Below are 12,500 nucleotides of genomic sequence, written 5' to 3'. Positions count from 1 at the left end.
AAACCACGAGATGATATTTTGGACGTCAGGAACATCAGTCATGGCGTTGTATAAATAGAGTGAGAATAACACAGGTTTCATATCTACATAGAGGCACTCAGGAACTCATATTCACAACATAGTTTATCTAAAGGGTGATTATGACAACTGTTGCAACAAATGTAGGTCAAGCAAATCTAAGTTCAAGTTCAAGTTCAATCATTTATTGCCATATCAATACAGTTGATCGGAATTTTGTGTTAGTAAAAAGCTGTAAAGTTAAACTGATTGTCTATGTGATTGTTTTTCATGTACTGTATGTTGTATGTATGAGTCTAGTGTCTAGCTTATGTTTGAGGTGTGTGTGTGTGTGTGTGTGTGTGTGTGTGTGTGTGTGTGTGTGTGTGTGTGTGTCCTAAACCACACATATGAAGCAGGGAGGACCATTTAGGTGAGCTTAATACCTTCCTAGACCCTGCACAAAGTCTCCTGGTAAAATAATAATACTGTACACTATGTTCCTGATATGTTCCTGATATAATCAGTCTCTTGGCTAGGTTTCTAATATTTGAGTAAATAAGTTTGAATATTGAGATACACTATATTACCAAAAGTATCGAGTCACCTGCCTTGACTTGCATATGAACTTATGTGACATCCCATTCACCATCAGTCATGTTGGAACAGGAAGGGGCCATCCCTAAGCTGGGCTTGGCCCCATAGTTCCAGTGAAAGGAACTCTGAATGCTTATGCATTAACCAAGAGATTTTTGACAATTGCATACTCTCAACTTTGTGGGAACAGTTTGAGGATGACCCCTTCCCGTCCCAACATGACTGCACCAATGCACAAAGCAAGGGCCATAAAGACATGGATGACAGATTCTGGTGTGGATGAACTTGACTGGCCTGCACTAAGTCCTGACTTCAACCCAATAGAACACCTTTGGGATGAATTAGAACGGAGACTGAGAGCCAGTCTCCTTGTCCAACATCAGTGTATGACCTCATAAATCCTCTTCTGGAAGAATGTAGCCTTCCAAAAATAATTAGAGGGGATGCATCCCCTCTATTGAAATCCGGTCGCATCTTATTATTACAGTGCATGGAAATGCACTGTATTGATATTCCTTCGTTTTTTCTTTTTATTATTATTTTTATTTTTATTATTCTTCCAGGCCCTAATTTGACTTGAACCGCTTATCGTAGGAACTTGGTTCAAACTTTGTCGCGTAGCTCTTGCATCAAATTTTCAGTCTATTACTTTTCATATTTCTACGACTTTTACTTTTTGAGATATTAGATAAAAACTAAACTTAATTTTGCCATAGACTTATCATTGGCTTTGTGACATCATAATTGGCTTTTAAAGAAATAGAATGGAATCAACTTTGCCAGTGTTCTCTCACTGACTTCAGCAACTTCAATGGAACTTCTTATTTGTGTGTCTCTCCATTGAACTGGATAGCTCACTTGTCATCCCCACTTTCTTTCACTTGTTTTTCTTCACTTCCTCTCACTTTCTCTATCACTCTCTCTATTTCTCCCAATTTCAATAACTTTTCAAAACTATATTTAAAATAACACTTTTTATAGCAAAGCAACCACTATAATTACTTAGTAACAACCTAGCAACCACTTCCATAATGACACCCTGGCAACCACCGTGATTTCCCTAGCAACCAATGTGATTTCCCTAGCAACAAACTTAGTAACCACTTTTTATAGAATAGTAACCACTTTATTTAGCCTAGCAACACCTTAGTAATCACTTTAAGTACCCTAGCATAATCCTTGCAATGACTTTCCATGCACTGGTATTTCCTTCAGGAAATGCTTTTCTAGTTACAGTGCATGAAAATGCACTGTACTGTTCTCCCTCGGTCTTCTTCTTCTTCTTCTTATTACAGTGCATGAAAATGCACTGTACTGTTCTTCCTAGGCTTCTTATTACAGTGCATGAAAATGCACTGTACTGTTCTTCCAAGGCTTCTTCTTCTTCTTATTATTCCGCTGATCAAATTCATTTTTTCTATTCAGCTTGAACCGTTTAACTTAGAAACTTCATTCAAACGTCGCAACGTAGGTCTTAAATAGGGGAAGGCTGCTAAGTATTTTTCAACTTTGTAACTTTTATACTTTTTAAACTATAAATTAAAAACTATTACAAATTTCCCCATAGACTTAACATTGGCCTCTATGACATCACAATCGGATCATTAAGCAATTAGAATCTTATGCCAGGTGGCCAGCCCCACCTGCAGCAGCCCTCTCTCTCTCAGGCTTTAAGCATACAATCTCTCTGTGAAGACTACATATCCTGTTAACTGTTTCCTCTTTCCACAACTGTTTCAAAATAAAAGTCCTCACTGCAATAATACACTATTAAATCATTTAACCATTGAAACTACTCAACTATTTAACTGTTCAACCATTCCAACTGTCAGTTATCATCAACTATGCCTCCAGTCAACTACATGAGACCTCCATGCACCTAGCAACCAACATAGCAACCATCAAAATTAAGCGTTTATGACAGTTTCCATAGCAACCAACATGATTTTACTACAGTAACTTCTTTATTCCTGATAGTGGCAGCCATGGATACCCCATCAACAAATGTTTCAAAATAAAAGTCCTCAGTACCAAGTTAGCTAGTTAGCATGGTTAGCATAGTTAACATTGTTAGCATAGTTAGCATTTTTAACATAACTGCTAAAAATGATTAGCTAAGTTAGCTAATCAACGTGGTTAGCATTGTTAACATAGTTAACATTGTTAGCATTTTTAGCATAACTGCTAAAAATGATTAGCTAATCAACGTGGTTAGCATTGTTAGCATAGTTAGCATTGTTAGCATAGTTAACATTTTTAGCAGTACTGCTAGAAATCATTAGCCAAGTAAACCAATCAACCTGGTTATCATTGTTAGCATAGTTAACATTTTAGAATACCTGTTAGAAATCATTAGTTAAGTTAGAACAGGAATGTTTAAGCTTTAAAATGTCTACCTAAACACTATCAACTCTCTTTAAACTATGCAACCACCATGTTTACCCTAGCTATACCTTAGTAGCCATATCTACATTATCTATCTATATATTTTTTTGCATTTTCATGCACTGGTAATTCCTTGGAATTGCATTTCTAGTTATTATTCTTCTTCTAACGCACGGTATTCAGCTTCAACCGCTTAACGTAGAAACACCATTCAAATTTTGTCGCGTAGGTCTTACTTACACGATGTGGGCTTTGTCTTTTTCAACTTTGTAACTTTTATACTTTTTAAACTATTAGTTAAAAACTATTACAATTTCCCCCATAGACTTAACATTGCTCATTATGACATCACGGCAGCAATTAGAATCTTATGCCAGCTGGTCAGTCCAGGTGCAGCAGCTCTCTCTCTCTACTCTGTCTACACTCTGGCTCTCTTAAGACTACCCAGTTAAATTGATTACACCTGTATCTGTATCCACTACTCTCAGTAGAGAGCTGTGTCTCTCCACTCTACAAGAATATAAGGCACATTCCATCCAACTTTCTATCCATTCATCTTCTTCAGACCATTCACTCATCCACCCATTAAACTGTCTATCAACATATATTAAACAATCTGCCTATCAACATCCATTAAACTCTCTGTCTATCAACATTAATTAGACTATCTACATTCAACTTTTAAATTATTTACTCTGTCTCAGGCTTTACTGGCTCTCTTAAGACTAGCCAGTTAAATTGATTACACCTGTATCAACTACTCTCAGAGAGCTGTATCAGTGTCTTTCTTAACAAGAATATAAGGCACATTCCATCCAACCTTCTATCCATTCATCTTCTTCAGACCATTCACTCATCCACCCATTAAACTGTCAATCAATATCTATTAAACAATCTGCCTATCAACATCCATTAAACATTCTGTCTATCAACATTAATTAGACTATCTACATACAACTTTTAAAGTATTTACTGTGGGTGCCTCTTAAGCAGCGTTTATATGTCCTCCCTCGCTCCTCGATCCTCAATGATCTACATAAAGAAAGATAGAAGAAGGGCTAGACTATCCCATTGTTGCCGCTCCATCATTCTTTATGTAGATCAGTGAGGATCGAGGAGCGAGAGAGGACGCGTAAACGCTATATGAGAGGCACCTTCTGTCTCAGGCTTTAAGCATACAATCTCATTAACTCTACAGATCCTGTTTCACTACTTCCTCTGTCCACAACTGTTTCAAAATAAAAGTCCTCACTGCAATAATACACTATTAAATCATTTAACCACTGAAACTACTCAACTATTCAACTGTTCAACCATTCCAACTGTCAGTTTGTTATCATCAACTATGCCTCCAGTCAACTACATGAGACCTCCATGTACCTAGCAACCAACATAGCAACCATTAAAATTAAGCGTTTATGACCGTTTCCATAGCAACCAACATGATTTTGCTACAGTAACTTCTTTACTCCTGATAGTGGCAGCCATGGATACCCTATCAACAAATGTTTCAAAATAAAAGTCCTCACTAGCAAATTAGCTAGTTAGCATAGTTAACATTGTTAGCATAGTTAGCATTTTAGCATAACTGCTAGAAATCATCAACTAAGTTAGCTAATCAACCTGGTTAGCATTGTTAGCAACTTTAACATTGTTAACATAGTTAGCATTTTTAGCATTACTGCTAGAAATCATCAGCTAAGTTAGCTAATCAACCTGGTTAGCATAGTTACCATAGTTAGCATTGCTAGCATAGGTAGCATTTTTAGCATAACTGCTAGAAATCATTAGCTAATCAACCTGGTTAACACTGTGAGCATACTTAGCATAGTTAACATTTTTACCATCACTGCATGAAATCAGTAGCTAAGTTAACCTATCAACCTGGTTATCATTGTTACCATAGTTAACATTTTAACATGAAAAAAAAATAGTTAAGTTAGAACTGGAATGTTTCAGCTTTAAACTGTCTACCTTCACACTATCAACTCTCTGTAAACTATGCAACCACCATATTTACCCTAGCTACACCTTAGTAACCATATCTACATTATCTATCTATTTTTGCATTTCATGCACTGGTAATTCCTTGGAATTGCATTTCTAGTTATTATTATTCCGCTTACCAAATTCATTTTTTCTATTCAGCTTGAACCGTTTAACCTAGAAACTTCATTCAAACGTTGCAACGTAGGTCTTCAATAGGGGCATGCTGCTAAGTATTTTTCAACTTTGTAACTTTTATACTTTTTAAACTATAAATTAAAAACTATTAAAGATTTCCCCATAGACTTAACATTGGCCTCTATGACATCACAGTCGGGTCGTTAAGCAATTAGAATCTTATGCCAGGTGGCCAGCCCCACCTGCAGCAGCCCTCTCTCTCTCAGGCTTTAAGCATACAACTCTCTGTGAAGACTACATATCCTGTTAACCTGTTTCGTCTTTCCACAACCGTTTCAAAATAAAAGTCCTCACTGCAATAATACACTATTAAATCATTTAACCATTGAAACTACTCAACTATTTAACTGTTCAACCATTCCAACTGTCAGTTATCATCAACTATGCCTCCAGTCAACTACATGAGACCTCCATGTACCTGGCAACCAACATAGCAACCATCAAAATTAAACGTTTATGACCGTTTCCATAGCAACCAACATAATTTTACTACAGTAACTTCTTTATTCCTGATAGTGGCAGCCATGGATACCCTATCAACAAATGTTTCAAAATAAAAGTCCTCAGTAGCAAGTTAGCTAGTTAGCATGGTTAGCATAGTTAGCATCGTTAGCATTTTTAGCATAGCTGCTAGAAATGATTAGCTAAGTTAGCTAATCAACCTAGTTAGCATTGCTAGCATAGTTAGCATTTTTAGCATAACTGCTAGAAATGATTAGCTAAGTTAGCTAATCAACCTGGTTGGCATTGTTAGCATAGTTGACATTGTTAACGTAGTTAGCATTTTTAACATAACTGCTAGAAATGATTAGCTAAGTTAGCTAATCAACCTGGTTAGCATAGTTAGCATTGTTAGCATAGTTAGCATTTTTAGCATAACTGATAGAAATCATTAGCTAGGTTAGCTAATCAACCTGGTTAACATTGCTAGCATAGTTAGCATTGTTAGCATAGTTAACATTTTTAACATTTTTGTTAGAAATCATTAGTTAAGTTAGCTGATCAACCTGGTTAGCATTGTTAACATAGTTAGCATTGTTAACATTTTTACCATAACTGTTAGAAATCATTAGCTTAGTAAACCAATCAACCTGGTTATCATTGTTAACATTTTAACATACCTTTTAGAAATCATTAGTTAAGTTACAACTGGAATGTTTAACCTTTAAACTGTCTACCTTCACACATTAACTCTCTTTAAACTATGCAACCACCATGTTTACCCTAGCTACACCTTAGTAACCATATCTACATTATCTATCTATATATTTTTGCATTTTCATGCACTGGTAATTCCTTGGAATTGCATTTCTAGTTATTATTCTTCTTCTAACGCACGCAATTCAGCTTCAACCGTTTAACGTAGAAACTTCATTCAAACGTTGTTGCGTAGGTCTTGCTTATGCCATGCCTGCTTTGTATTTTTCAACTTTGTAACTTTTATACTTTTTAAACTATTAGTTAAAAACTATTACAATTCCCCCCATAGACTTAACATTGCTCATTATGACATCACGGCAGCAATTAGAATCTTAGGCCAGGTGGCCGGCCACCTGGGCACCAACTGTCAGTTTCTCTGGCTTTAAGCATACAGTCTCTCAGAAGACTACATATCCTGTTAACTGTTTCCTCTGTCCACAACTGTTTCAAAATAAAAGTCCTCACTGCAATAATACACTATTAAATCATTTAACCATTGAAACTACTCAACTATTGAACTGTTCAACCATTCCAACTGTCAGTTATCATCCACTATGCCTCCAGTCAACTACATGAAACCTCCATGTACCTAGCAACCAACATAGCAACCATTAAAATTAAGTGTTTATGACCGTTTCCATAGCAACCAACATGATTATACTGCAGTAACTTCTTGTTTCCTGATAGTGGCCACCATGGATACCCTAGCAACAAATGTTTCAAAATAAAAGTCCTCACTAGCAAGTTAGCTAGTTAGCATGGTTAGCATAGTTAGCATTGTTAGCATAGTTATTATTTTTAGCATAACTGCAAAAAATCATCAACTAAGTTAGCTAATCAACCTGGTTAGCATTGTTAGCAAATTTAGCATTGTTAGCATAGTTAGCATTTTTAGCATTGCTGCTAGAAATCATTGGTCAAGTTAGCTAATCAACCTGGTTAGCATTGTTAGTAAAGTTAGCATTGCTAGCATAATTAGCATTTTTAGCGTAACTGCTAGAAATCATTAGCTAAGTTAGCTAATCAACATTTTAACATGAATAGAAATCATTAGTTAAGTTAGAATTGGAATGTTTCATCTTTAAACAGTCTACCTTCACACTATCAACTCTCTGTAAACTATGCAACCACCATGTTTACCCTAGCTACACCTTAGTAACCATATCTACATTATCTATCTTTTTCTGCATTTTCATGCACTGGTAATTCCTTGGAATTGCATTTCTAGTTATTATCGATATTATTATTCTTCTTCTAACGCTTTTTGTGCGTTCAATTCAGCTTCAACCGTTCGACGTAGAAACTTCATTCAAACTGCGCTGCGTAGGTCTTACTTAGGTGACTTCAGCTATGTAATTTTCAACTTTGTAACTTTTATACTTTTTGAACTATTAAATAAAAACTATTAAAATTTCCCCATAGACTTAACATTGGATTATGACATCATAATAGGGCAATTAGAATGTTATGCCAGGTGGCCAGCCCCACCTGCAGCAGCTCTGTCTCTCTCAGGCTTTAAGCATACAATCTCTCTGTGAAGACTACATATCCTGTAAACTGTTTCCTCTGTCCACAACTGTTTCAAAATAAAAGTCCTCACTGCAATAATACACTATTAAATCATTTAACCATTGAAACTACTCAACTATTTAACTGTTCAACCATTCAAACTGTCAGTTATCATCAACTATGCCTCCAGTCAACTATATGAAACCTCCATGTACCTAGCAACCAACATAGCAACCATTACAATTAAGCGTTTATGACAGTTTCCAGCAACCAACATGTTTATACTGCAGTAACTTCTTTATTCCTGATAGTGGCCACCATGGATACCCTATCAACAAATGTTTCAAAATAAAAGTCCTCACTAGCAAGTTAGCTAGTTAGCATAGTTAGCATTGTTAGCATAGTTAGCATTTTTAGCATAACTGCTAGAAATGATTAGCTAAGTTAGCTAATCAACCTGGTTAGCATTGTTAGCATTGTTAGCATAGTTAGCATGTTTAGCATAACTGTTAGAAATGATTAGCTAAGTTAGCTAATCAACCTGGTTAGCATAGTTAGCATTTTTAGCGTAACTGCTAGAAATCATTAGTTCAGTTAGAACTGTAATGTTTAAGCTTTAAACTGTCTACCTTCACACTATCAGCTTTCTTTAAACTATGCAACCACCATCTTTACCCTAGCTACACCTTAGTAACTATATCTACATTATCTACTGTATCTATACATTTTTGCATTTTCATGCACTCGTAATTTCCCTGGAATTACATTCTCTAGTTAGAGGGGATGCATCCCCTCTATTGAAATCCGGTCGCTTCTTCTTATTATTATTATTCTTTTTACCTTTTTGTGCGCGCTATTCAGCCCGAACCGCTTAACGTACAAACTTGGTTGAAACACCGTTCCGTAGATCTTCCAAATATCTACTAGACAATCTATTTGACATTTTTGAGAAGTTTATACTTTTTGAGATATTTGTAATTAAAAGTGTATTTTTCCCCCATAGACTTTAATGGAGAATGTGATGTCATAATGGGCCAGAACTCTCAGTTCCCAGTCTAGTTAGAACACTGCCCTGTGAATCCAACTGTCACTTTTAATCAAAGATTCTAGAACAGAGCTCCACTATAGAATCTTTTGCCTCTGGCTCTCCCTGAACTACACATAGTATAGAAGTGTTTCCTGTCTGTCAAAATAAAAGTCTACCCAGCAGATTGCATCCCCTCGTGTAATTCCTCGGGAATTGCATTTCTAGTTATAATTATTATTATTCTTTTTACCTTTTTGTGCGCGCTATTCAGCCTGAACCGCTTAACGTACAAACTTGGTTGAAACATCGTTCAGTAGATCTTCCAAATATCTACTAGACAATCTATTTGACATTTTTGAGAAGTTTATACTTTTTGAGATATTTGTAATTAAAAGTGTATTTTCCCCCCATAGACTTTAATGGAGAATGTGATGTCATAATGGGCCAGAACTCTCAGTTCCCAGTCTAGTTAGAACACTGCCCTGTGAATCCTGTGAACTGTCACTTTTAATCAAAGATTCTAGAACAGAGTTCCACTTTAGAATGTTTGCCTTTAAGCATACAATCTGGCTCTCCCTGAACTACACATCCTATTGAAGTGTTTCCGGTGTGTCAAAATAAAAGTCTATCCAACAGATTGCATCCCCTCGTGTAATTCCTCGGGAATTGCATTTCTAGTTGAAGCTGTTATAGCTGCAAAGGGTGGACCAACGTCATATTAAACCCTATGGATTAAGAATGGGATATCACTTAAACTCATATGCAAATCAAGGCACGTGACCCAATATAGTATGTGCACGTAATGCAGTCATATCATATGATAATCTATACATTTTCCTAAAATGGAAGAGAGTCACCTGTTCCTTTGGCCATTTCTTTCTGTGTTACATCAAGACTCACAAATCTACCTGTCCAATCACAATCTGACTGTGGCTCTCTCCTGTCCCGGACTCGTCCCATAACAGGATCTCCACACTGCAGAGCGATGACTTGGCCTCCCCGTCTGACCTGTGCATGACCAGCTGTGGGTCGTCCTCTGTGCTCCCCAAGCTCCGGGAGCTCTACCTGGCCTCCAACAGGTCTTGGGGACATTCTTTCAGGATCTGAAGAGCCTCGTCTCAAAAGTTTTGACCTCCACCTGTCCCCAGGAAAATACAGCAAAACTACCTACCTGTACAGTATGTCCCTTGTATGTATTTCCATCGGATTAATGGTCAAACTGAAAATGAATTTGGGATTATGTCCCAGGTCGCGGCTCGTCTCGTCTCGTCGGGAATCTTTGGTCTGAACCCTACCTTAGGAAACTCAAGGCTATGATCTGCAATCATTACATATATCACAGTTTCCATTATCCTTTGAAATACCCAGAGGTTCAGGTGAAGGCTTGGCTGGTTCCTTGCTTGAAGAAAGTGAAGTGCTCAGATGCTGGCATACTGTACACCAGCAGCAGCAGTGTCCACCACGGGAGCCTGGTGCTGCAGCGGGCAGCAGCCCATGAGGTGGCACAGCAGCAGCACAAGCTGCAGCCTCATGCGTCCAGGCTCACACTGGTTGGTAACAAGAGTGAATGACCACAGTGATTAGGAACTGCAGAAATGCAGGACCATACTGGTTAATAATGACTCTGCCTACAGGACACCGATTAATCAAAGACATGAACATAAGATCACTGATTAGCAACGAGAGTGAAGGAACACTGGACACAGTAATAAGTGACTGCAGAAATGCAGGATCACACTGGAAGATGATGCAGATGTATACGGTTGAATTGGTAAGTTTAATTTTCTGCTTCAAGATTGTTTCTGTTTAGATTTGTATTGATTTGATTTGATTGGATTTTCGGCTATATTAAAAGCAAACATGAGCACAGAAATGGTCACTAATGTTCTAACTCCATTGTACTTGTACCAGTGCAATCCATTGAATATGTAGGTATACTGTGTTTATTTACATTTTAAGACTGTAAAATAAAATATGATTTTATCAACAAATGTTGAATACTGAATATTTCAATTGTATACACAGTATGATAGTGGTTCTTGCTCACATCTTGTTTGCAAACTCTGGTAAAATATACATTTTTTAAAAGAGAAATTAAAAGGCACTACATAGGTAAAGCAGAGAATGTAAACACAATTTATTGTAACAACCACCCTTGAAGACATTGGTGTCCATTTCTTCAAGACAAGGCCTCTAAAACTTCGGTTTTACAGCTTACAAAGTCTCAAAGCACAGTTTTCACCTGCCAAAAGTTCACACCTTTCTTTTCTTCTCTATAGACTACATAATGTGAGACTTAAGGGACTGCATATGTGCCTGTATTGAGCCTTATTAAAAAAGACTCAGTTTCAGCCTTTAATCTCACAGTATAACAGGCCTTTGACTTTTATTTCCAGACTAATAAGTCTGACCTTTAAGGCACCCCTGAGACAACAAGGCTATCAGTATAGTGCAAAGGACTGGAATGTGTAACTGCATAGCTTCACACATTATATGGAGGAAATGGAACATACCAGAAATAACAGCTTCATACAAATGACTGCATTGACTTTTTCATACATACCATACATACTGACCAGCCAAACCTGAGCAATCTCCACCGCATATATCTACTGTACCATAGGGATTATCAACATTTTTGGTTATTTCATTGTAAGACATACACCAGCTCATTGAGCATGTTTCTCCTGTGGTCGCGCAATGCGACCTGAACAGAGTGTGCGAGGACATCCTAAATCTGTCCCGTGCTGATTGGTGAGGAAATCACCTTTTCCTGCTCCTTCATCTCCTCAGGGAGCAGGGACAAAGAGGAAACCTCTTCCTAACCTTCCAAAAAGTCTGGAGGGGTCATGCTATATTAGAGCATGAGAGAGAGAGAGAAAGAGAGAAAGAGAGAGAGAGAGAAAGAGAGAGAGAGAGAGTGACAGCCCTAAAACTGACTAAGGTAGAGAAAACCAAAATAAGAGGCACAGAGCATTTTGGCCTCGGGAGTAATTACAGTAAGCAATAGGTGTAATAGGCAGGTCTGGCCTACAGAGGGCACTTGCTTTAGGCCGCAGGCTGCAGTACCTTTACAATGGGACCTGAGACATAAGACGACTCTAGGACTACTCGTCACTTCAGCAACTGCAGACAGCCTTGGGCGACTTCACACAAAGCTCCGGCTCATCGTTCAGAAGAGTTTGTCTTTTCTCTTTTCCGTGTCTGAAAATTCAACATCTCCTCATACAGTATGTAGGCCTGCTCAAGCAATAAACACTCCAGTTAGTACAGTACCAGCTGTATACTATCAACTCTGGTTATTCATTGTGTGTGATCGCTCAACTAACACACCTCACTTAAGCCGATTACAAATAATAATATCATCATAAAACACTGAAGAGAGAGTACATACAGAGGCGCAACTTCCCCAGAAGTTAAATGACATCATTATATCACCTTAGTTTCGTGTAGAGAAAGCTGTTTATCTTGGTTAGCAGCTTCTTCACTAGTGCTGAAAGGCACATCATTATCCATAATAAAAGCTAATCTTCTCACAATGGCTTCAGTCTTTGGCAGGAATAGCACTTCAATTTGTCTTCTGCCTCACGCAGAGAGACAT

The 12,500-nt window shown here is 37.5% G+C and overlaps 1 protein-coding gene across 1 annotated transcript in view; it reads right to left on the bottom strand.

The window, feature by feature from the left end:
- Nucleotides 1-11,012: 11,012 nt before the first annotated feature.
- Nucleotides 11,013-12,500, bottom strand: part of b4galnt3b (beta-1,4-N-acetyl-galactosaminyl transferase 3b) — a 28,340-nt gene continuing 26,852 nt past the window's right edge. The window contains exon 20 of the mRNA XM_062547580.1: nt 11,013-12,500. This exon is cut by the window's right edge and continues 591 nt beyond it. The gene's annotated coding sequence lies outside the window, so the exon portion shown is untranslated.

This window comes from Sardina pilchardus, chromosome 10 (genome assembly GCF_963854185.1).
Source record: "Sardina pilchardus chromosome 10, fSarPil1.1, whole genome shotgun sequence".
Taxonomy (NCBI): Eukaryota; Metazoa; Chordata; class Actinopteri; order Clupeiformes; family Clupeidae; genus Sardina; species Sardina pilchardus.
This window is presented reverse-complemented; position numbering and strand designations above follow the sequence as displayed.